Source organism: Lichenostomus cassidix, chromosome 9 (genome assembly GCF_008360975.1).
Source record: "Lichenostomus cassidix isolate B80296 chromosome 9, HeHo_3.0, whole genome shotgun sequence".
NCBI lineage: Eukaryota > Metazoa > Chordata > Aves > Passeriformes > Meliphagidae > Lichenostomus > Lichenostomus cassidix.
The window spans coordinates 23,879,994-23,906,339 of NC_139490.1; the positions used below are offsets into that span (position 1 = coordinate 23,879,994).

Here is a 26,346-nt window from a genome sequence, read left to right on the forward strand (position 1 = left end):
TTTTCTCTTTTAAAAGCATAAACAGATTTAAAAACATTTAAAAACTAGTATTCTTACCTTTGCACTCTCTTCGAGGCTGGGAATGTATTTGAGAAAGTGACCATAAGAGGCAAATCCAACAAGTAATTTTCCACTTGTGGAAAAAGGAAGAAATAGAAACCCACAGCACAGTCCTGTTTAACCTACAAGAACACAACTACTCCTTGCAACTACAGACACATCAGATGTCTTTGTCACTGCAATAAGCTGATGGAAACAAACCTGCAAAGCCAAGACAGCACTCTGGACTCCTCCACACACACCTGACATAGGAAGGCATCACCTCTGGTAAAGCAGGACCTAAATTTTCACTGCTGGCTGCTCTGAATTTTCAGCTTCCCGAAAGCTGATGTCATGGCATTTCTCCTTGCAAGAGTGACCTTTGCAGGCCTCTGGAGAAAGAAGCCAAGTCCAACACTAAAAAGATAGAGATGACAAGGAAAATGCTGGTGTGCCCTGCTACTCAAATGACAGAAAACATTAAATATTTACATTGACACATTAGGATATGATTCTGCTGTAACTGCAATCTCCTGTGACACAACCATGACATTTTTTCTTAGGAGCAACTCACTCTGAATATACAAGATATATGGCACTGAATAAGGGAAACAGCCCCATCCCTTACCAAGCACTGGCTGTTGACCTCACCCTCATATTGTACCAAGGCTGCAGAAGGGAGAACACTCCAAGGAAGCAGCCCTTGGACAGACTCACAAAACACCTCAGGAGACTCAGCCAGTCATACTTTGTGCCAGGGTGGCTCCCTCCTTACCAGGACCAAGGTGACACTCCCCAGACCAGGACCCTCTGCCTCAGAATAAAACACAGACACACTAAATAGCTTGAGCCATTAAAAAAAAAAAAAAAAATCAAAACCTTGTCCCAGCCACCACCAGAGCTGCATTTTATATCTTTCTTCTCACTGGAGAGCTGAAAGGAAACCTCCCTCACCTCCAACTGACAGCAGCAGCAGCTCCATCCCTCCATGACAGAACCAGCTGTAAATATTGGCTGGAAGCATTTATTCCCACTGGGGACTGGCAACTGTCTGTAATTGCTGGTAGCAGGGGGGCCAGGGGAGCCTCCCTTGTGCTAAACAGCAGACGAAATAAACTAAAGAAAAAAATAATGCCACCTGCATATACTGCAATACCTGAACCTACACAGCATCAATGGGGCCACTGTGTTTAGGCTGAAATGAAAAAAATTTAGAACAGCTATATTAAACTAAACTACTAAAGCTGCTTATAAGCAAAATGGCTGAAAAGATGCTCTGTCCTTCATGGTCTAGGTTCAATGTGAAGAAAGGCCACACGGGTATGTAACCAGAACATCAGAGGCGCATCGTAGGCCTACAGACCTGGACATGGACAGTGGTCCTAGCAAAGATTTTTCCACGAGTTTTCCACAACACTGACACAGTTCACTCCATAAATGCTATCCCCATCTTGCTAGAAATGCATTTCTGACTGAGCAGAGTAAACAAAATACATACCATGAGCAGAAGATCCAAGTTAATCAATGCTCTGTGCATGTGTAGTTCAGTCACATCAATATAGACTGTCATATTTTTCTCCATTTTCTTCAATCGAGAAGCGTTCAGGAGTTCATTTAACTTTTTCATAAGAAATTCTTTCTATGAACTGATCAATAACCCAATGCTTGGGAAAAAAAAAAGAACTATTAAGATTCTATTGTGGGACAGTATTTTCTACTCCTACCAGGTATCTACGTAAGATGGGTTGCAAACCTGAAGGTCAAAGCGACATCCTAACACGGACTTGTTGACTGATACCAGGAAAACCAAGAAGATAGTAAAAGGAGCATCCAGAAAGAAGGTCAAAAGACAATTCAGTATGTTTTGTGAAGACTAGACAAAAGTTTATGCAGGAGTGTGGCAGGATGCTCCCCCCTCCCCCTTCTCTCTCTGATCAGTCCCAAGAAATGGATGGCTCAACTTAGGTTGATAGCCTATTCAACAGCTATCTAGTGCTGGCGACTGAAAGTCTGAAAAGACACTCCCCTGTGGAATGTAGAGAAAATGTGAGAAATTTCCAGTGACTACAAATACACACTTTTATCCTATAAAAAGCTCACGAAACCTCAGAAAGGTAGAAGCTTTCTACATGGACATTGGAGCGTGAAGTAAAGTCTTCTCCCCAGGGTCTGGACGCAGCCCTGTGGTTACTTCCCTGGGATTGGGTGAGGAATTCCAATGTATTCCAGCTCTAAAATTAGATTTGGTAAGATCATTGAGTTCCTAGATTGTATTATTCCGGTTAATTTTTAGGTACCTTTCTTAACTTGCATTTCAGCTAGCTCAAGCAAGCATTTCTTAACTTGCATTTCTAACTATTTTTATAGTTCAAGCAAGCATTTACCCCATAACTGCATTTTAACTATTATAGGGTTGCAATTATGTATCCATTGTGTGTTTATGTGTGTCAATCTGTTCTATGTTTGTATGTTTGTTATTTTCTGTGTCTAATAAATGGTATTTTTAGACAAATTGGCCAAGTATCAAAGAATCTTGTGAACGAGACTAAGTCTTGGGGAACTAGCTATCTTAAAGTCTGTCAAACTGCAAAAACACATAAAACTCCTGTCTCCCATGCAAGACAAGGAGGAGATTTCTGGCTGGGATACAAATGTGAATTAATCCCTGAGAAACTGCCCAGCTCAACTGCTGAGGACCTACTAGTCATTCTGTAGGAAGACAAGATGAATTTATAACCTGGTAAATTAAGGCTGAAGAGATGGGGAGCAGCAGCAGATGGCCTTTGACATCAAGTTCTTTGCTATTGCAGCTTCAGTACCTTCTCTTGCTCCAGGCAATCACTTGATCTCACATGATTCCCAGAAAGACCAAATTCTACTTAAGAGGTTGCAACAAAGCTCAGGAAACATTTTCTCTCAAAAGACATTTTGGGAACCTGAAGCAATCAGAATGATGAGGCTTTTTGCTCCTGCCAAGTGCCCGAGGTAACCAAGGTAATCAAAATAAAGGCACAAAATAAGACTCTGACTGTAGATGGTCAGTGTCTAATATAGGGATGATATTTCGGGGTCAGATTTTGTGAATATAATCATCTGTGATGTCAAGAAGGACAATTGCCTTCAGTACATGAGAGGAGCTTTCAGAGAAAAAAAGAACACTTAATGATCCGTTTTGCCTCCCCTCTGGGTTCATCTTTACTCTCATCTGTAACAAACAGGTTGATCACACTTCTTCCTTCCCACATGCTCCATGGGGAGGGAGACACTGCAGACACAGGCTCATCGCTCTCAGTAGTTTAAAAGCAAATGTGTTGTACAGATAATGAATCTCAACTACACAGGAACATATGTATTTTAACCTGAAAAACCACAGAAACTAACCCTGTTGTTGCAAAATATCAACCAGAGAGAGTGAGAGAAGGGATTGTATTTTCACCCAAGTGCAAGAACAGTTTCTCTTGCTCTAGACACATCATCAGTTCAGAATGGACAGCAGTATGTTCTCTAGACCCTGGAATATCTCCTGGAAGCCTGGACATACTGGTCCATTTTCTTGTAGTCATCCCAAACACAGGCAAAGGCCAGGGCAGCACAATCAAATTAACTGCTGAGGAGTATTGCATTCAACACTCCCTTGGCCAAAGGAGTAATGGAATGAGGCATGGAGCACTCTGAAGCCAGACTGCTGATAGGAGGATAAAGATAAAGCACTATCAGAAATTAGTCCTGAAGACCAATCCTCAAGCAAAATGCTGAGTTAGCACCTTGCAAAGAACAGCAGAGCAGAAGATCTCTTCCTTTAGCACGGAGCCCATTTCTTCACACAGGTCGGTTATCGATTGTCACCTTGGACTCAAAGGCTATCAACCAGAAAACCTAATGGTTCCTGGTCGTGACTACTGAGCACACAGCCCTCACAGCTGCAGCTGCATATGGGACTGTTGTCTAACACCTTCTCATTCCTCCCAGTTGTCTTGTTACTCTTGCACTTCCAAGAGAGACCAGAAATTCTGCTTCCTGAGTAATTCCCAGAGAACCACCACAGGGTGCTGAAGAGAGGTTAAAGATTCCTCTCACACAATCCCTGTCAAGCTTCTGTTTCCTCAATATGCTGCTCAGGAATGTTACCTCTACTGCAGTGTCACAGTCCAATACCTCAAGACATGACAGGAGAGAAATATAACTTAGGAAAAGGTGGTAAAGGTACATTTAAAAAGTACTTGATGCCACTCCTCCAAACATTTAAGTATGACCTAGGCAGTGAAGGGTTTACTTGAGCCTCTGAGCTGCTCTGCCCTCCCTGCTTCCAGCACCAGGGAAGCAAAGCCATGGAATGAGGGTCAAACTCCTGCATCACCAGTGTAGCACAGTTTGGTGGGACTGGCTTGGAGAGAAATTACTTGTAATGGCTCAAACATCAGGTTTGAAAGCAGAGAAAAAGCCTTTCCTGACAAACAGATCAAAGAAAATCCCGTATTCCTTTGACCTCCATGTCTTACTGCAAATATTCATATAGATAGCTTTCTTTAAAAAAAGCACCAAAAAGAACAAAAATTCCTTATCCACTTACATGCAACATTAGGTTCTTTTCACTGGTGACTGCTACTCACCCTTCTTCCATTCCAGTTTCTGGTCCTCTCCCCTCTCACCAGCAAGACTGAGAACTGACACGTCCCTCACCCTTTCTTCCCCTCTTGTTGAAACCTTATTTCCACTGCTCTAATAGTTCTTGACTTAACTGGGACAAGGAAAATTATTCTGGGCTTCTCTGTCCTAGCGGTTAGTCTATTCTGTATTAACCATCCAGAGCACTGCAAAATCATACTGAAGCCCCAGGCAACCATTCTAACGCTTCCTTTAATTCCTGCTTTAATCAAATTGCCCATTTTTACTGGACATGTCTCTAACCATACACATATATATACATGAACATTTTGTATAAAAATCCTCCAGTGTTAAGAAAATTCAGAAAAGCTCATTTAACAGCATTTATGCCATGAGCTCACAATAAGCTAAATTTCTATCTAACCTAAAACCAGAGCCATTTCTTAGGCAAGATGGATTTTTTGCCCATCCTTTTAAGCAATATGCAGAAGTATTTATAATACTTAAGAACAGAATCTTTAATAAATATTGCACACCAATGAAATGCATAATTGCATTCACTATTTTAGGCATAGAGCTGAAAAACCTGGCTTTCAAAAGCTGGCTACACAGTTGTTCCCTTGGCCTGTTTTAATCTAAACTATCATATTCAGCCACCCAAAACCAAAAGGGAGGCCTTTTAGGCACAATCATCTCAAGCTCTGACCTTTACTTTGTATCACCTGATGTGCAATATCAACACCATTGCACCATTAATTTCTTTAAGGAACGTGAATTGTTTCTGCACAGCCCCATTTTTCACAGTAATATAATTACAAATTTGGGTTGACTGATGGCAGCAGCAGTTTTTGAACAACACCACGTGCACCTCTGAAGGGATGAGCTCTTTCCAGAGTAAAGCAAAATGCAAACTGCAGTGACCTACACCTGACTCTGCTACAGAGTTGTGCCATTTCTGCCGGGAAAACAGCAAAGGGAAGCTTTCTGTAATGTACTGTGAGAAATCAAATCCCTTGCATTTTTCAGATGGCACTTTCCAAAAACTGCCAATCACTTTAACTGCAAGAGACAGCACGCTACACAAATGTATTATGATTTTTTAGAGAAGTGCATCCAGAAAAGCCTTTACTTGGAGACACATAACCTGTTTGGAAATTCTTCTATCAGGGAAAAATCAGGGCTGTTTTTTTCCTGGAGTCTGTGCCTGAGACAACCAACCACAGCCTGAGTTCACCACTAAGTTATGCTGTCCAGGTTCTCAGTGAACAACACTCGGCCATCCACAAGAAAGGCATTAAGCACCAGCTCATTTTTCAGCCTCCACTCTACCCATCCTGGGCTGGAAACAGAGATCTGGGTGAGGGCTGGTATCAGCACAGGGCAGAGCAAATAAAGATACCAGTGTAATCACCTTTGAGATAAGGCAGCCACTGCAAGCACAGCTGTCTAGGAAATGCACAGCGGAGAAGCAGGAATGCAAAGTGTAAGCAGGAGTTCTGTTCGACCTGAAATTACCTGGACTGATACAATATCCTCTGCTAGTGCTGCAACATTTTGTCATGGAAACATTAAGTTTTTCCCTTCTTGCCTGCCCTCTCAGGAGACAGCACAACCATTTAACAGCACACAGATCCATTCTTCAAGTACAACAGAAAAATACCAAGTAGCAGCACACAATCAGGTTTTGGGTGGTAAACTATGCACACTCCTTTCCTTCCTAAACTACAGGTGCAATGGACAATGCAATGACAGAGGGGAATGGTTTTAAACTAAAATAAGAAATTTAGATTGAATGTTACAAAGAAATTGATCCCTGTGAGGGTGGGGAGGCCCTGGCACAGAGTGCCCAGAGCAGCTGTGGCTTCTCCATCCCTGGAAGTGTCCAAGGACAGGTTGGACGGGGCTTGAAGCAGCCTGGGATAGTGGAAGGTGTCCCTGCCCATGGCAGGAGCAGAATGAGCTTCAAGAGCACTGGGACTCTATGAAACCCTCCAATTTATTGTGAGACCTTTTTCCGCTCCATGTCATGTACCAGGGACAGGACCCCTGATTTCAGCCAGTCCTACTCAGCCCAGGTGATGCTCTGGCAGTGCAAGCAATGCCAGGGAAAGGGCAGGACACAGCTCACCAAATGTGTGTGGTACCCCCTCAGAGCCACCCCCTCAAACCTCTGTCACAAAGCACTTAAATGATGGCAAAACCCTTGAAGTTGGATGAAATAGCAGCTGAGAGTGCCAGCACTTGCCTTCACAGGCTGGGACTTTAATTGGAGCACACTAAAGTGTATTAATAACAATTTTAGAAAAAAACAATATCGACTTCACTTATTTTTACAAAGCCTTTGTCTGCCCTCATCTTCACTGACTACAAGTGTCAAAGAAAGGTCAAAATAGCTTAATTTTCTTCTGCACTGGACAAAAAGGCATGAAGAACAGCCAGTAAATTTAGCTTTTTTCCTTTGCACTGGGGCTTAAGAAAGGAGAGAAGGAATTTATTATCATCGAATTGACCCCAGCATAACCTGGCTGCTTTTATCATGGTTGTGTAAATCAAAAAAGAGAAAACCAGAGATTAAACTTGAGATTAAAAGAGATGCATCAACTCAAATGCAGTAGTTAGACTTAAAGGAAAAAAAAAATAAGTGGTAACTGACATTGAACACAAAGAACTGAGCAGCTTTCCAAACACAGCTTCTCCAAAATAGCAGGCAATGCAATGCTCAGGCACCAGAGAATGGAAACCATGTAGTCAATGAATCAACAAAAGTGAATTGTGGTCCTTATCAGTAATGCTGAATTCTCCTTTACTTGGAAGCACTGAGTAAACATTATTTTAATAGAAATGTAATTCTGTTTCAAGATGGCAAGTGCAATGTGCTTGAGAAACAGTATCATCTTATTTGATAAGGGGACTTGCAGACAAACAATTCTACCTGGCAAATTTACAGTTCCTTTATTGCTGCACCTGTATCTACTAATCAGTATACAAAAGCATATGATCAGAACATAATCAAACAAAATATATAAATGTAGGGAAAATATATCATGAAAATAGAATTGTTTTACTCAGGCAGCTGGAAAAATCACCATGGGAATCTGAAGCAATGCCTCCTCTGTGATCACAGGTTTTTATGTTTTATTCCCTTTACTAAATGTCAGCCTAAAGTGCTCTGCTTAGCAAAAATTGTTTCCTTAACAGCAGATCTTAATAAAAGAAAAATGTGCAGTCATTTTAGTCTGGACACTTTCTTTCTAACGAAACTTGTCTGCAGAAAGGCACACAAAGGTCCCAGACCAGGAATTCCTGAAGGTTTGTTTGCGGCAAGTTAACGACAGCGCAGTGGGTGAACAGCTTGCCTCAGGCCTATGCTGATTGTACACTGTGCCATTAAGGGGACACATCAGGCCACAGCGGTGATATTTCACATCCAGTTAAAGCAAAACAAATGGTTCCCAACACAGCGACTGAAACATCCCAGAAAGTCCATGTACATCCAGCAGCCAAGCTCTCAAATCCACTTCTGTAACACTGGCTACAAATTCAATGCGGGGATGAATCTTATGGATCTTCCTATAGGAAACTTGCTGTGTCTCAGGCTGTCACACTGCTTGTGCCACCACTCAGCAGCACCTATTGGGCTTGCAGTTTATAACACAGAACCTCAGGATCTCCAGGAAAGAGAGAGAACCCCACGATTAGCCGGACTTCTTCAAGTGTCTTTAGAGGTGGCTCGGAGGGCTTCCCTTGGCAGAAAGGAACAAGCAAAGCCCTGAAGGCAGTATCAGTAAAATAAAGATGCAGCTAGAAGCTGATGCAGTGCTGCCCCACAGCTGTCACCTCCAATGGCCTGGCCAGCTCTCCCAGAACAGTCTCAGCCACCCAGCACTGGAAACACTCCCTCTCCCAGGGAAAGTAACAATGGCAACTGCTTCTGGCTGGACAGCACCATCCAGTTTTTGCCCAAGGTTGAAACTGTCCGTATTTTGTCAAGATGTAGGTTAAATCAATGGCATGTTTTTGTCCTAACAAGACAAGAATTTAAAACACAAACACCAAGGTATTTACAAATCCCGTAAGGCCATTAGTGATGACATACCGGGGCAGACAGGCATGGAGAGAACCTACCAGGGACCTCTACACTTAGCCAAGGTTTTATAGTTAGGATAGATGCCTGATACAGTCAAATCTCCACCTGAAAAACACACACAAATCAAGACTCCAGACAAACACCAGTGGTTATCCAATGTGAGAACATGTGCATGATGGAAGCCAGTCTTATGGTGCATGGGTGGGCCAGTGGATAACACACTCTACTCCCTCCCTAGAAGAGCTTCCCAGTGAGCACAAACACTTGAAGCATCCTGTCCCTGTCCCCACGGAAGCTACAAGTCTCTGCAAGGAGATGCACCATGTTATTGTATGTTACTCAGAGAGGTTGTGGCTTCCACATCCCTGGAATTGTTCAGGGTCAGGCTGGATGGGGCCCTGAGTAATCTGACCTAGTGAGTGGCAGAGGACGGAACTAGATGAGCTTTAAGATCCCTTCCAACACAAATCATTCCATTATTCTAGGATTCTACAATCACTCCTGAACCACCTCAAGCTGCAGCAGCTGCTGGAGAAGCACAGCTCACAGAGCTCCCACCCTCCCTGCAGCAGCCCAGCAGGAACAAACTGCTGAAGGCTCCAGCTCCAGTGCCAGCTCTGAACACCGTGTGCTCCGGTGCTCCCATGGGATGCACTTCCTCTCCTGCCCTGTCCTGCAGGAGGGATGCAGCCAGAGCAGGCACCACATCCAACCCACAGGCCACCTGGCAAGATGCCTCTGATCAAGAGCCAAGAACCAGAACTGTTTTACTGGAAATATCTCCAACTATTTCCCAGCTACTGTTGAAAATCCCTCCTCGAACAAGGTTGGAACAGCTCCTCGCTCCAGCGCAGGTGCCTCTCCCCAGCTGCACACCGTGAGAAGTCCCCGTGCTGACAAAATCTGCTGGGGTTGTGATAGCAGCTAAGAAAACAGTGAGTAAACACACAAGAAATAGGAACAAGTACTCAGAGCAGGAATACCAGCACAGCCTGATATTTACTTAATGACTCATCCAGAGGAGGATCCACTGTTTAGGCTTATAGCCAGCATGAGAACAGGTAATAGGAGCGTCTATGAAATCACTGGAGCTCAGCTCCTCCTGACCTCTGAGAACAAAGAAGCCTTAGAACAGAAAAAATACCCTCTTTTCACTCACTCTCTCCACCCTGCTGCAGAATCTTTCTCCACAGATTAAAGTTGCACTTTTTACAGACTGGGAGAGAGCAAAAGGCAGAGAAGGTATTTCTGCTCATCCACACAACAACAAAATACAGACTACACCAGAGTAAGTATTTCCCAGTGAGATTCGCTAGCTTTATGGGTATTTTTGGCAACAGGTTCATAAATAACATCTGAAAAGGACACTTGGAAAACATAGGCACTTAGGAAAGACAGGAGAGCTTTTAGAACTTGGTCACACCTCTTGCTTTGGGGCTTTCAGGTTTCCATCCTTTTACACAAAACTGTGCAGACCATACTAGACATCAAAGAGCACCAATGAATGGGAACAGCATTTCTCTCTCCAGCTACAAGACTTTTCTTCCTCAACAAGTAAAATCCCCTGACACTACATCCTCCGGTATATGTCAAGTCCTACACTCCTGAGAGGCTCTCAGAGCTACCAAATATACAGATATTCAAGGAACTCATAGAGCTAATGGGCTTCAAATCCATAAAAACACAGGAAAAGAGTTCACTGTATGCTGAACTTCTACCAGCATTTTTGACTCACATGGAAAAGCATTTACGTCCAAAAGACCTGTGACATCAGGTCTAAACATTTTCAAGCAATTTCTCTGCAGACAGTATGACAACTGACAACCACCTATTTTTCACCATCTACACTCCACTATTGTCTTTGAGTTCAGAGCTGCTAGTTGCTCATACCAAAAAATAGACAAAATAATTATTAAAAAAGTACCTATCAGAAAAGTAAATTCATTGGCCTAATTAAAAAAAATCAGAATTAAGGCTGCTAAGCAGGCAAATTTAGGCCTACATAAGGAAGCCTCATGGCTTCCTTTATATGTTATTTATTAAGGTGAGAGTTAAGTTTAAACCAAGGTATTCCAAACCTTGACTGTCTCAGAAATGCTCATAAATTTCAGTGCTGAGTGCAGGACTTACGTAACATTTCCCATTTTGATTTCTGTTATTAAAGGATTTTAAAACAAAACTGTACGGTCACTGCCTACGGCCCTCAGGGGCTGAGTACAAAAATAACATAAAAGGTATCAGAAACTCTACAAAATAAAAATTCTGATTTAATTTCATTCAAGCATTATGTTCTTTACTTTGGGAAAAATTACCATCTTTGATAGCAAGCACTCTTGTCAGCTCTTCTGAACCCTGAAAATATCATTTGAGGTATGACTGGAACAAAATTTGAAAATGCCTTATGTAATTTAAAATACTCACTAAACTAATCCCAAGTTTGTCTTACAAGATTAACTTTCTCAGTCTGCAAATAAAACACCTACATTTTCTCCAATCACCAGAAAATATCCATGCTCCCAATGGCCCACCTCTTTCACTAAGCACCCCAGCTTTTTCACAAGCTTCTAAACTGATGATAATTCATTAGTGGAAAATATTCCCTACTTCTCCCCCTGTTTCTCCCAGTGATAAAACACACATTTTCACAAGCAAGTTGTCATGGGCTGTGCCAGCCCAGAGAGGCAGTATCAGGCTAAGCTGGAATGAGGGTGGATCTACTTTTGGGAAGACCACTGGTCATGGCCCAAGGCATCAGGCAGCTCATCTGTTACATACAAAACCTACTCACCTTCAGAACAAGTTACTTTCCAGTAAGAAAGTGTGAATAGGCTCATTTCAGAAGATGTAATTGTCCATCAGTTTTTGTCCTTAACTCTCTTTGCTGTTCCTCCCAAACTGGTGTTCTGGAGATAAAAAAAGAACTTCAATTTAAAATATGCCTCAGATAAACATTAGATTTGTCCTGCTTTTTACCAGGCCCACTGAAAGGTCCCCTGAAACCCATCTGATGGTCCAGTCTCTGAATTACTTTTGTCTTATCTCAAAGAAGGCTGTAAGGAATTATTTCCTCACCCTTGCCACCCTTACAGCTTACACATCTACCATCCACATTACAGTAGCATATTGAGAATTCATCCTGAACACTGGGAATGGAACTTATTGAAAGTCATACTGGTGCCAGAACTGAGAATTACACTGTGTTATCAAAAATCCCTTTTCACCTTGCCTGCTGCATTTCACATACTGACATATATTTACTACACTCAGGTTTATCTCAAAAGCATAAACACTGTTCAGCTGAATTTTGCCACTGTTCCCCTAATGACATATTACCTTCCTTCTCCTCACCAGAGACACTTGGGTCCAACTGTGCAGCACAAGTAGGGCATTTCTCACCCTGTCTGGGACTTTGAGGAGTTTGATATATGTTTGCAAAATTAGGCTGAAAAGGCAAAGCAAAAGCACTGGGAGTGTAAATGAGCAAATGCCACATTAGAAGCAATTTCCCTGGCAGTCCCATTTTGCAGCCAAAATAATTAGATCACTAGCAAGAAACATCCCAAGTAAATAAATGGAGTGTTATGAGATTAACCAAGATCACTTCTCTTACATCCAGCCTTCTAAAAAGATGCCTTCCCCAAAAACTTAACCCTAGGGCTCCATCCAAATTAAAAACTCACTGTTGATGTACATCAATACAAACCAAATCAAAGTATTCCAGAGCCTGCCAAGTGCTGACTGCCCACAGAAAGGCCACATGCCCTCTAAGTGAGCGAAATCTCCATTTGAGAGCCACCTAAACTCTGAGACTGCTGCTGGGTGTTCAGAGATAACTGCCAACTCATTAAAATCCCACATTAAAAGTTTATTAAATATGCAAACATTAATGGAATTGGACTAGCAGCTACTTAGGCAGATAAAGTTTCAACGCGGCGCATCCTGCAGTTCCCGTTATCAATTTTGTGTCCTTTTGGAAGTGTCTGTGAAAGAGTCACAAAGTTGATCAAGACAGTGAAATCCTCCACCTCTTTCAGATTGCTCAGGTCACACTCTCAAGGGTCTGACTAGCCTGGAAAAGACTCCTGCTTTCCAGTAATTACAGCACTGTATCTACTGTCCATTTCCACTTTCAAACTTCACTGCTGGAGATGCAAAATCTCCCCAAGCGTTTTCCCCCTTTTGGGAATATCTGCAAAACAAGTCCTACATCTCTTTGTAGGCTCACAGGTATAGAGGTTTTACTCATGACCCATATTCTCAGTCTTTGCCAGCTTGCTGCTGAAGGTTGAAAGAACTACAAAAAGAGGAGTAGAGTGTCATACAGACAACAGGGACTAAAGAAAAGTGCTTAAAAAGCAGCTCTCCCCAACTTCAGGTAACTCCACACATGCACAATGTGCATGTAGAGCTCTGCTTGGAGCTCCCTCTCTTAGCTGTCTCAGAATCAAGCATCAGAGTCCTCCCTGCAAATACCACTCTCAGTACATTTTACTCCACAAAATGCAGTTTCAGTCCTGGGTGAGTCTGCAAAGTCCCAGTGCGTGGTGAGTGTCTCAACAAACCTCCAAGTTTTTGCTGTAGAGTGACATCAGACTTGGAAGTGTTCTTCACTAATGCTATCAGCATAATCTGAGCTAGCCAGAGGGAAAGGAGGACAAGGAATAGCTCTCATCACACAGAGCATAAACAAGTTCCTAAGAGTCCCTAATGCACCTCCAGGTGACTCTGGCAATAGTCTTGCCCTCTCAGTGGCTTCAAAGAATGTCTGGAAGATTCAATCCTCTAATTATAGAAAAACAAGTGTGTGGTCTAGCACCTCTTTTTGGAGATGTGAGTTTTCAGCAAAAAGATGGAAATGAAATTTTAGGAAGCAACCTTGGACAAAGCATGACTTACAGGGGAAGAAGGGAAATGAAGGTGTATGAAGTGACCTCCAAAGAAAACACTAAGCTCATTGAGCACAAAGAGGCTGAGCAGGTTCTTTACCACTGCCTTCCCTGGTTCCAGTGACAGTCTGGAGAAGAGAGGGCTGTTGTAACTGTCAAGAACTTCCCGGCACCATCCCATGGCATGCAGCACTGAAGTTTGGGTTTCTTTCAGTCCTGCAACCATATGGACCTCTCAAAATAGAAGGTTCAAAGATGCCTTGGCCAGGAGGGAATCAACAAAATCCCCCATCCATCACCTGATGCAACACCAGGCATCACATGTTGCAGAACCTTGAGCAGCAGCCAAGTTTGAGGTCAGGCACACAACAGCCTCCCACTTCATGAACCAGAAAGCCAGGGCTTAGGTTTAGATTTTTTTAAGAAGACCTGAATTATTTTTGAAATTAAGGCAAAGAGAGACTTCAGGATACTCTGGGTTCACTGACCAAATCTCACATGGATTCTGGGGACTGATCTTTGCTGTTTCAGTGTGCTCAAAAGCACAGGAAAGCAGCCAGCTCATGGCTGGCCCCAAGGTCAGCGATTCCCTGACAAAGGAAAGGAAAACCCATACAAATCCTTTTACCTCTGAATAGACATCGTGATGACTTTTTGTTGCAGGCTATACTTTCTGGCCCTAGACATGGGGAAAAATGACTGTGCAAGCATTCCCTAAGGCTCCGAGCACAATCAGGCTTCTATACAGGTATGTCCTCAGTCAACTGCCCATTTGATCAGTCCACTGAGCTCCTCAACTTGACTGCACTACACAGAGCACATAAACTGTTTGGGTTATCTCTGTCCAGAGAGCTCCTGCCTCTGGAACAGACAATGGACGACTGAACACAAAAACAATGTTTGTAGCCTACAGACAGCACCCTTGTTCTGCCCATCAAGCTGTGGGAGGAGCAGAGAACACACTAAATCAGTTAACCAGCACCAATATTTCCTCCCACTACAGACAGACAAGCACATCAAAACTACCAGACATTGTGCCTTGGGGAATGTAAATAACCCTTTAAAGGAGAGCTCTGTTTGTAAGGGAACCAGGGAGGTCACAGTGCTCTGTCTCAGGTATATGACATAATGATCTGTGCCCAGGGACACGGGACTCCTTCCAGCAACCCAAAAGCTAAAGCAATTGCTAAACATTCTCATTCCTGAAGTAGTGTCCTAATGCCACCAAGCAACATGGTGAACTTTAGTGTTCAGGTTGCTCTGAGGAAAACAGATAGAAAACAAATGACTCTATGAAAACTCAACCATCCACATGATGAGGTCCATGGCACCACCAGCACGAGAACACAGCACTCTGTTTCCTCCACCAACATGGATGTGCCAGGCTGGCCTGATGCCAGCAGGCAGCAGCACTGGATATACAGCACCAGTGGGAAACTCCTCTTTGAAGGATACCTGAGTAGCCCAGACAAAGGGAAGGATAACATTGCAAGGAAATTTCATCCCCCTTAGCACTGAGCCATCCTGCCACAGGCCAAAGGCCACAACTGGAGTGTCACCAGCTAAGAGAGTGACAATGCAACCTGCCAAGACAGGCTGGCACAGTGATCTGGAGATGTAGACACTGGGGACAATGCTCTTTATCCATGAGTTGTAGGGCAAATCTGCTGAGCTACAACAGAAGCAACCAAAACTCACAAGTCTCTGAAATGTGGACAAGGTGTTTCCTGGCAACAGTAACAAAGCAATGGAGCAAAATGAATGTTTTCTCAGCAATTTGCTGTTGGGTGGCCTCACTAACACCCGTCTGCAGGAGACAGGATCCTCTCTGACAGAACCACCACAAGCAGCTGACCTAGCACAGTGACACCAAGGCTGACACTGCTGCAGTCCCCTCTGCTTGGCTCCAAGGTTGGATTCCTGACCACCTTATCCCTGAGGGAACTCCAAAAATAGCCTTTGCTCACTCAAGGGAGTCCATGCCTGAATAAACCACGGGCAGAAGCCTTTGTTCACAGCTCACACCACAGCAGCTCGCTTGTTCCAGCGATGGATGCAAGAAGAAATGTAGGCCACACATGCACAGAAAAAGAGACACCCAGAGTTCAGAGATGACAGGCAGAGTCAAGAAGTGAATGCCCATTAAAACAGCCTGCAAGTGCTGGGGTACAGGTCACAAGCCAGGCAGGCTAAGGGCAAAACATACCTCATCAGAAAGTTAAAACCTTGTGGGCTATTTCCCCCACTAAACTGCCTGATGAATCATTAAAGAAATATGTTTGTGATGTAACTATTCAGACTTACACAAAGAAGCCTTGTAATTAGCTCTCAAAGTAATCCTCTGGCCACCATCTGGAGCTCAGCCTAAACCTTGACCTCAGTCACACCAGACAGCCACACATCTGTGACACACACCTGACAGTGAGTCACACCACTACACAGCATTCACAAAGTGGAGAAAGTTGACAGGAATGCTAAAAACTTGAGCCACGTTTTACTTTACAGGTTCTTCAGTTCACACCCATCACACTTAAGGAAATGGTTTCAAAAATATAAAGTTAAAAAGCAGGAGTCGTCAACCCAATCCTGCATCTAAAACAAAATGTTTCTTCCATTGTAACCTCAGTTTGTAGTAAACAAAGTTGACACATGACATACCCAACCTTCTTCCAATAACACAGGAGAAAAATCTTCCTAGAACCAGATTCTGACAGAAAACAGACTTACCACAGATATAAAATAACTTATTCCCCCAAGTATAAACAGCTCAAAATATTTTACTATTAAAGCATGCCAAAATTCTTTACCTAAAGCATCATAGATGACTGGATGGTTTTTTTTGCTAAAACCTCCTGATTAGTTTGAAATTCCTTTTCCCCACAAGTAAATAAAGTCTAAGATGCCTCCCACCTCTTACAAAGCCTCTTAGCTAGAGAAAAATGAATTTTCTTTAACATACAGCTCTGTGTTGCTTGCTGAACTCCCCACAGCAAAGCAGTCAAGAACGATACACACCACATCACAAAGAACAAAATTTATCTTGTCAGTCCCAGAGGAATTCTATTTCCAATGAAGTTCAGCAAGCAGATTTTAGACCTTTGTGAAAAAACCCACAACACAAGGAAAGAGGGATGGAGCAGGCTGAAGGTGCTGAAACAGTTATTGCTTAGTTCATATCTGAGAGCAAATCTCTGCAAGAATGAGAAATGTTTATTTTTTCTAGGGATCACGTGTCTATACAGCACAAAGAGCCTTCTATAGTGGGAGCCATGGTCCCAGAGCAGAGACCTCCTGCCAGCTGGGCTCCTGGCACACTCCAGTTCAAGGAACGGTTTCATACAAATAAGGGCAAGATTAGAAAGGACCACCAGACTTGGCACCACCAAGGAAACCCCAAATTCCACTCATTTCACTACAGAGAGCCAAACTAGGCTGTCGCTGCTGGCAGGTACAGACATGGCTGTCCCCTCACATCATGCAGACTCCCAGCCCTGGGCATGGGGACACTCAGGGGGGTTGCTGAGCCTCCTCTGGGACCACTCCCCACAGCCAGACTGGCTTCAGTTTGGCAGGGGGTGGCTTAAAGTGATTTTCTTTGCCACAATACCTTTTCCTGGCTGCAGCTTCAGCAGGGATTACCCAAGACCAAAGTCCTGCACAAGTCAATATTTAACTTGAGCTCTACAATGCTGAGACCCACCTGGAATACTGGATGTAGTCATCTTTTAAAGATTATGCTGCCATTTCTAATAAAAAAATAATAATAAGAGGCAGGTTATCTTCTTCATGAGAAGCTGTGAAGGAAAGTTCTATAGTGACAGCAGTTAGATCCAGCTTTAATGATTTTAATAAGGGAACTAAAGGAAAATGCTTCCAGGAAAGGAGATCTAAACAAAGGGATGTGTACATGGCAAAGCAGGTTCACGGCAGGGACAGGAGCCACACAGCAGAAAGCATTTAAAACAAAACCACACCAAGCTCTGAAAATCCAGCATTTGTCCCAGAAGTAGTATTTTAACACTGCAATTAAGCCACTAATCTGTGTCACAAAGGCTTATATAAAAGTCTTGTACATTACAAGGAGAAGCATTTATTTTCCACTAACTACCACTAAGTCTGAACTGCTGTATTAACATAAACTTTAAAATAACACAATAAATGAAAGTGATTTTTTTCCCCAGGTTAATTGTTCTTATTCTTAGTGAGGGTAAGAAAAGTGTTTATATAAAAAAGATTCTCTGCATGCACCTGATATAATTTTTTGCCAATAGTCTCATCTTTTATCATCTTTTTGGACAGATCTTTCTGCTGTAAGAAACAGCTGTTAAAATACAGTTCAGGCCAAAAGTGAGCAACTGAGAGTAATTGCTTCTTTCCTACATCTGTTTCAATTCTTTATCCACCTGCTCTCTGTGTCTAAATGTGATTTCTTTATTTGTTGTTAGCACTCCCACCTTTACATTTAGCAAAAACTGTTTTTGTTACATAAACAGGAACATCTGTTCTAGCAATGGAGTTAATGGTGAAAATCACCACAGACAGCATTCTAAAAATTCCCCAGTTCTACCCTTTCATTTCTAACCCTTCACATGTACCAATGTGGTCAGCACTCAAAAGGAAATCTTTTCAGGAAACAAAAATATTTCTCCTGGGAAAGAATGGAAGGAGGAGGCTGAGGATACTAGCAACATCAGGAAATATGGAGTAGTGCACAGCTTTTATCCCAAAAAAATCCAAACCAACAAACACCACCAAAAAGCTAAACCACAGACACCAGGACCGTCCAGGGAAGTGCAGCCTCAGGGAACACCTTCAGAAGCAGCTTAACTGATTTTGATCCCTGTCACTGCCTAATTGGCGGGCCTGCCTCTCCCTGTTGGATGCACAAGTAAAGACACACAGCTCCATGGATTCAATTTCCATATGGTACTAATTGCTGGTGGGTTTGGCACATGAATCCAGCCCACGACACTACCACTTACACCTGCACTTGAGGAGCAAGGAAAACAGACAAGCAGAGGGACGGAAAAGAAGTGCACAGGGCCCTCCTTTCCATCAGTAACATAATCTCAAACCCGCTCCTGAAATTCCATGCTTGCTGATACATACAGTTGCCACAAAAATGCAAGCTTTCATAGCCCAAATGCCTCCCTGGAGCAATCAGATCACTCCATTCCATCTTGGAGTGAATGCAGAAAGTATTTACCTTTATTTTTCCACTCTGCTTTGAGAATGAGATCATTATATTAAGACCAGCCTACCTCTGAAGTAGTAAACTACAGGTTAAAAGAACAACTGAAGTCACAAGAAGATCTCAGCAGTTCCCACAGCAAAATTCCCACAGAGCTCAAATGAGAGAGGAGACAGATTCCTATCTGTTTTCTCTAAATGTTTTATTTTCATCGCACTACACTTGCAAGTGTTAGACCCATTGTCATCCATTTAGCACAAGACAGTGCCTGGGGAAGTGCCCTTCCCTACAAGGAGAAAAGACAAATGGTTTGGATTTGGAAGCAACCTTAAAGCCCATCCAGTGCCACCCCCTGCCGTGGGCAGGGACACCTTCCCCTATTCCAGGCTGCTCCAAGCCCCATCCACCCTGGCCTGGGACACTTCCAGGGATCCGGGGGCAGCCGCAGCTTCTCTGGGCACCCTGTGCCAGGGCCTCCCCACCCTCACAGGGAGGAATTCCTCCCCAGTATCCCATCCAACCCTGCCCTCAGGCAGCGGGAAGCATTCCCCCTTGTCCTGGCACTACAGCTCCTGCATTCCCTCATTAACTTAGGAGCTGCACTTCTCTCCGCTAAACCATATAGTCCAAGTGAAGCTAAATCCATCCCTTCCACTGTCCCAAACTTCTGCCAGGTGAGAGAAGCATCAAAATCCCTACACTTATTTTTTTACTAGAGAGGGCACAAAACCATGGGAGCCTGCGCTGATCTTTGTTGTTGTCAACAGCCCCCAGAGAGGATTAGGACAGACACCACAGGCTTCACTGCGGCGGGATTTGCTCCAGGTTGTCTGGAGATTGACTGAAACGCTTCCTGCTGCCCGGAAAGCGAGATAACACCCTGGGACTGCTCACCTGCCTCACAACAGGCACCGCCAGCACCTCGGCGGCGGCCAGGGACACGGCTGCACCTCTGACCGCTCTCTTAAACTGGAAGAAGTCCCTTTTTTATATCAGATATACAAGCGTGAGAGCTCCACGCCTGAAAATGCGAACGGAGTTCCCTGAGCGTCCCGATAGCCGGGAACCCCATTCCCCGAGCACCTCGTATCCCTCAGCACCCCATTCCCCGAGCATCCCGTATCCCTGAGCATTCCCGTTACCTGCACACCCCATCCCCTGAGCACCCCGTACCCCTGAGCACCGCGTTCCCAGGGCACATCATTCCCTCAGCACTCCGTCAGCCGGACCCCGCGCTCCCTGAGCGCCCCGTTGTTTGCACGCCCCGCATCCCTGAGCCCCCGGTTCGCTAAGCAGCCCGTACTCCCGAGCCCGCCGTTACCTGCGCAGCCCGCTCCCTCAGCACCGCGTCCCCAGCCGGCCCGCCGCTCCGCCCCGCGCCGCCTCGCACACGTCACCTCCGGGCGCGCGCCGGCTGCGGGCTGCCTTTAAAGCGGGGGCGGGGCTGAGGCGGCGGGGCGGGGCCTGGGGCGGGCTGGAGCTGAGGGGTGCGCGCGGGAGCGAAGGGTTGTGGGCGGGGCATGAGGGGCGCGGAGAGGAGCCTGAGGGCGTGGGCGGGGTCTGAGGGGAGTGGGCGGGGTCTGAGGGGAGTGGGCAGTGTCTGAGGCGAGTGGGCGGGGGTCAGGGGCGTGGGCGGGGTCAGGGGCTTGGGCGGGGTCTGAGGAGGGGCGTGGGCGGGGTCAGGGGCGTGGGCGGGGTGACGGAGAGCGGAGTAGAGCTAATGGCACAGGGGAGGGTCTGAGGGGCGCGGCGGGCTTTAAACCATGCGGGCGGGGCCTGAGCAGATCCAGGCGGGGCCCGAGCGAGTCCTGTCAGGGTCTGTGCGGGCGTCGGCGTGGCGTGAGGGGGCGTGGGCGTGTGCCGGCGTGGGTGGGGTCTGGTGGGGGTGGGCGGGGTCTGAGGCGGGGCGCGGGCGGGCTTCGAGCGGAACGCGTGAGGCTCGGGCCGTGCCCGGGAGGGGCTGGTGCTGGCGGGCACCTCGGGCCGTCCTGAGGTGCTCCCGAGGAGCCCTGGGCCAGGCGGGATGTGTGCGAGAGCCCCAGCCGGCCCGGGCAGGGCTGCCGAGAGCCGGTACCTGCGTGGGCCGGCGCGGATAGACGGACACCGGCCTCGCGGCCGAGTGCGATAAGGGCGGCCAAACCACGAAGTGGTTTCTTGGTATCTGAGGTTTACACTGTTTTCGAGGACTTACTGACAGCAGCGCCAGTGGTCTGATATTACCAGCCAGTTCTCTCAACACAGATGACAGCCTGCGTGACCAGACTGGACATTAAGATGCCAAGGTTTGACAGATGCTTTTAACACTGTACTTTACTACTGGACACGAAACAGTTTCTTTAGTGCTACATCAACGAATCTGGAATGGAGAACGGAAAAATGTATTGATTACATGTATCTTTTTATCACCCTCATTGACAGTGTTACTGCCTGCTTCAAGAAATATCCCTCTACAATGACCTGTATTGCTTTTATTGTGAACATATGAACATTTTTATCACATCTCAGCCTTCTGTATCCACCGCCTACTGTTCTACAGCCTGACTCCTTGCTTTATTCCATGTGTTGGATTGTTCCACGGGATGCCAGTGCAGCACAGCAGCGCCTTGACCCACGTGTGGTGCTGTGAGTGAGGGCACTGCCACCTTGTTCTTAGTCCTGAGGTTTCCAAGTCTCCTGTAGTATTTTTGTTTGCTCCTAAGGACACCCACGCTGATTTAGCACTCGGGGAATGGGATCCTCGGAGCACTAAAACAGCTTTCTGAAACTGCTCTGAATTTCCCTTTGTGCTTCTATTTTCTGCCAGTCAGTTTTATGCTGGGATAGGGAAAAGGGAGTACATTAAGAGGGCAAAGATTAACCTCTATTAAATAACCTCTGTTCACCATTTATATGGATAACAGCAAGCATCCTTTGCTGGCTTTGCACTTTTATTGATAAAGTCCTGCATGGCTTGTGGTGATATTGTCCATTGTAAACCAGCACCTGTGGTATAAACACACACATACACAAAGGAACGAGGCAGCAACACCTGTGAGACAGCACTAAGTGCTTATGTGTGCTCACATTTTAAAGAATTCTGGACCGTGCTCCTAATTTTTTTTCTCCCCCACTGAAAGCTGGAACATCCATGACACTGTGATTTACACACTAACGAGAGGTTTTTGCTGCAGATCACCGATAATGTGGGAACAGTTTCTCAGAGAAGCTGTGGCTGCCCCATCCCTGGAAATGTCCAAGACCAGGTTGGACATGGCTTGAAGCAACCTAGGATAGTGGAAAGTGTCCCTGCCATGGCTGGGGATTGGAATGAGTTGGGTTTTAAGGTCCCTTCCGGCCCAAAGCATCCAGTGATTCTGTCACTCCGTTGCATTCCTGTTTTGTCGTATCACAAAAGGGAGGTCTCTCCCTGCACAAGCAATACCACGGCTTGCCAGGAGGTGTTGCTTTGAAACCACACAAATATCAGACCTCAAAATTCATTAAATAGACTCGCATTATTAAAAATAACCAACATGCTTTGTTCTGGCAGGGAGAACTCAAGGTCCTAGCTTTAAAATGGCAATTTTTTGTTTAAGACAATTTAAATATGAAATGTCTAGTGTGGCACAGAGAGATATAAAAGCTGAACAGATGGGAAATGCAGTGGGTTTTTACCTTGCTAACATATCTGTCAGACCAGCCTCATGTGTGCAAAGCTGTCCATGGTTTTGTGTTTGCAGGGCTTACATATATAAATAAGCCAAACCTGATGCAGAGGGGACTTTTAGAGGAGTAATTCTGGGTTTCAAGAAGCCAAGGAGCAGAGTAAAGCCTCAGTAAGACAAAAAACTCCGTCAAAGCCAGGTTGGACGGGGCTTGGAGCAGCCTGGGATAGCGGAAGGTGTCCCTGGCCATGGCAGGGCATGAAATGAGATGGGCTTTAAAGTCCCTTCCAACCCAAACCAGTCTGTGATTCTATGCCAACAGCTATCCTGCTCACAGGGCTGTGTCACTGCTCTCCAAACCTGCACACACACATTTTTAACAAATGTGTTTAAAATATTTGTTTCGAAGGGGGAATTGCAGAGTTGGATATACAACTGTTCACCACCTACATGTTAGGTTTTTAAGTTATTAAATGTATTAACAGGGACAAAGTTAAGTATGCATTTAATCATACCCAGCCTTATTTTACAAGACAGAACAGGAGACAAAGATTCTAAGACATTTAAAATCCCTTTTTACTGCAGAAAAAAAAAAAAAACCCTCCTCAAAGGACACCCAGCTAGGAGGAAAAGTTTTAAAATATGTTTTTATCACATCAACCTGAAACAACTTCATGGCTGAAAGAAAGTGTGGCTTTTGGTCAGCACTTTAAACTCTGGAATAGGATGATACTCCGTGACCCACAATGGGCCTTGCTGTGTAGTTTTAGTAACCACACTTGCTCCAGCTGTGCCTTTGTGAGAGCTCTCTGTGCCAGCCTTGAGGTGCTGAACTCCAGCTCACTGAGGCTATGGGAAGGTGGGGTTTTGAGACAGTTTGCAAAAGGATCCTAAAGTTATCAGAGCAGGTCTCCTAAGGGTGTGATAACCAAACAAGCCTTTGAAAACTATTTTTTGATCAAACATTTACCAGTATTGGTGTTTACCACAGATGAAGGGGCAGAGAACAGTGTACCAGATTACAAGGATGAGGAGTTCAACAGCTTTTTTCACAACAGATAATTTTTTAAGACAGAAATCAAACCAACATTTAAAAACCATAGCTGTTAAAGATAAAGCAGACAATGGTTGTTGGTGGATTTAGTTGACCCCCTGAGCTGTTGTTTCAACCACAAGAGGTAATTCAGGCCTGATGTTTAGACCAGCTGTTGTCAAGAACAAGTAAGTTTTCAGAGTTCCTGCCCTTCTCAGCACTGTGGTTATGGGTTTTACCACAAATCCCCACTCAAATTGCACAAAACAGCTGATTGGTTCTTCTATATTCCTCAGAGTCTGTTTGCACAGAAATACGCTGCTTCTCTAGCTGGGACATCACTGCACACTCACCTTTTTCAATGTCTCTGGGCACAGAAATGGGACAGGGTTTTTCCAGCTGTCAAAGAAGCATTTTCCAGGAATTTTTATTCTGTGTGAATAAGGTTAGAGCAAATCAAGGTGCTTCTTCTGGAGTACCTTGCAGCACTGGTGTACTGAAATAAAAATTAAGCTGCACCTCCTATAAATAAAGCACCTGTTTGTGTCGTTCAGCACTTCCTGAACAGGCTGATGATCCCAGGGGGCTGTAGGAGACTTTACACATTCATGTTACTTCAGCTCAGAAAGAAGCAGGAATCTTTTTCTTCTACCACAGCACATTCTGAGGGGTTCAGAAGACAAAGCACAACGTTCACATCCATTGAAATCTGTCATTTGGTGAATACCCTCATATCCACTTCTAATAATGGACTTTCTATTCATTTGCTATTCCTGTTTTGAGAAACCTTTATCCAGAGCTGAGTGCAAGGTGGATTTTCTGAGCATTACCCTCTAATATGAGGTCAAAACATCAGTAATCAGAGAGATCTCTTTTCTTTTGGCAGGCCCAGGGCTGGAGGAAGCTGCCACCATGTCCTGTGGTTCCATAGCCCACAGCTGCTTTCCAGCAAGGCACAGACTGCCAGACAGCCCCTGCACAGCTTTAGCACAGCAGGGCTGACAGAGACCTGCACAAGCTCTTGGAGAATCCACAAAAGCTACAGGAACAAACTGGACCATCCAGATAATGTTTTGCCAAGGTTAAGTGCACTGACAGGTTCTGCAACATGAACTCCTCCCATACTCAAAGAGGATCTACATCTCTGCTCAGATGTAGCAGAGCTGCACAACCTTGAGTCTGATTGCTGTGGAAACAGCAACACTGTGAGAGGAAAGCACAGCTAGAAGCCTAGTTGAGGCCTGTGCCACGCGTTCATCTTTTCTCATTGGTTTGGGAGCTAGATTTAAGCTCAGGCCCTTGCACTTGGTACTTGCACAACTTCCAAGACTTAAAATTTCTCTGCTGTATACACTGAAATGCATTTCTTCTTCTCACTACCAAACTCCATTAACCTTGAAGAAAAAAAAAAAGACAAACATAAGTCCTATAACCTTAAACTTTACAGGAGCTTTTCCATGACAATGTAGAACTTTCTTTTTATTAATGAATTCTCTGTTTCTGAGCACTGTGTTCTTCTGTGTTTATTCAGGCTCAGAAAGGGCCTGTTTTATCACAACTACAGCAGTTGTGTTATTAAAGGACAAGTAGATCAGACCTGTAAATTATAAACACAAAGTACATCTTAGAGTGATCTTGGGTTTCATTCTGGTTAATAAAAATATACCAGACCAGTTAGCCCTCCAACACATCGTTTACACCATTTTTATAAACTCCCAGATCACACTGTTTTACAAGCAAATGGCAGAGTATTATCCTTAGTTTGAGGGTTTTTTTAACATTACACAATAAATGACAGAAGAGCTGGAGTGACCCACCACAGCAGCTATAACAATAAAGGTTATATAAAAGTAACAATAAAGGTTGCTTTGAGTGAAGGACCTTTCTGTACACGTAAATCAATTTCTAAAATTGTCTACACCTGTGCCAGACCAGGAAAGAAGCTGTAGCCATTCTGCCCAGGGACTCACTTTTAAAGGCCAAGAGACATAAAAGGGGGGATTACAGAGATATGAATAAGAATATAATAATGTATAGGTAAGAATCTTCTTTGTCTCTTAAATTATATTTTAGTGGAACAGATACATTTTGTAACATTAAAAACTTCCTGTGCCCCCATACCTTGTAGCTCTTTTTACAGAGGGGCTGGTGTGAAGTGACACCCAAGGGCACTAGGGAGACAGAGCTTGACTGGGAGCACACACTAAATCCCAGTGCTGTCCCAGAATAGGTTCTTTCACCCAGTGTGCAAGAGGCCAATCCAACACTGAGTGAAGATATTTGATTTATTTACATTTCTGCACAGAAGCCAGCTTGACAACTTTCAAAACTTTTCACTGTTTATACATTTTGACAAATGAAGGTATTGATGTTCATTGGCTGGAAGTTACATCATTCTCTTATTAATTAATATTCTGTCTTCTACCACTTAATTATTCTTTCATTTCCCATGCCAATTAGCCCACATGCTCACTCTTCCTCTTCTTTTGGGTCACTGGTTTCTTGGGCCAGTGGTCCATGAGTTGGTGGTTGTGATCTGCCCCTGCTGGAATTGCCTTTTACATGTCAGAGCTGATTTCAGCACAATTGCTGAGTTGGCTTTATTAGTTTCTTCTTTATCTTGGCAGTTCTGCCAGATGTCCTTGTGGCCTGTAAATTCTGCATTCTCTGTGCCCACTCCCAGTGGCACCTCTCTCTTCCCAAGCATTGCCAACCTCCCCCTAGGACTGAGATCCTTGAAACGTGGAGCCGTAAACCTTAACAAGGCTGTTCTACCAATAAGTAGTTTGTTTTTCTAACACCTGCACCTAACCTTGGAGCTTGTGAGCTGCTCTCTGTTTCACGGATTAAATCCCCTTTCG

General features: G+C 44.5%; 1 protein-coding gene and 1 long non-coding RNA gene across 6 annotated transcripts in view; one reads left to right on the forward strand and one right to left on the reverse strand.

Moving 5' to 3' along the window:
- MAP3K13 (mitogen-activated protein kinase kinase kinase 13) overlaps positions 1-20,265 on the reverse strand; it is a 72,348-nt gene extending 52,083 nt beyond the window's left edge. For 3 of the 5 annotated variants that reach the window (XM_085069954.1, XM_085069959.1, XM_085069956.1), the window contains exons 1-2: positions 20,130-20,265; positions 11,520-11,634 (exon numbers count right to left, since the gene is read on the reverse strand). The gene's annotated coding sequence lies outside the window, so the exon portion shown is untranslated. Of the gene's footprint in view, positions 1-11,519; positions 11,635-19,950; positions 19,973-20,129 lie in introns of those variants that run through there. The other 2 variants (XM_085069955.1, XM_085069957.1) reach the window with 2 other exon arrangements.
- Positions 20,266-20,745: 480 nt separating this feature from the next.
- LOC146433533 (uncharacterized) lies at positions 20,746-24,989 on the forward strand. The gene is made up of 2 exons (XR_014854145.1): positions 20,746-21,430; positions 24,372-24,989. It is a non-coding gene; the product is annotated as an uncharacterized LOC146433533 (long non-coding RNA).
- The last annotated feature ends 1,357 nt before the right edge of the window (positions 24,990-26,346 follow it).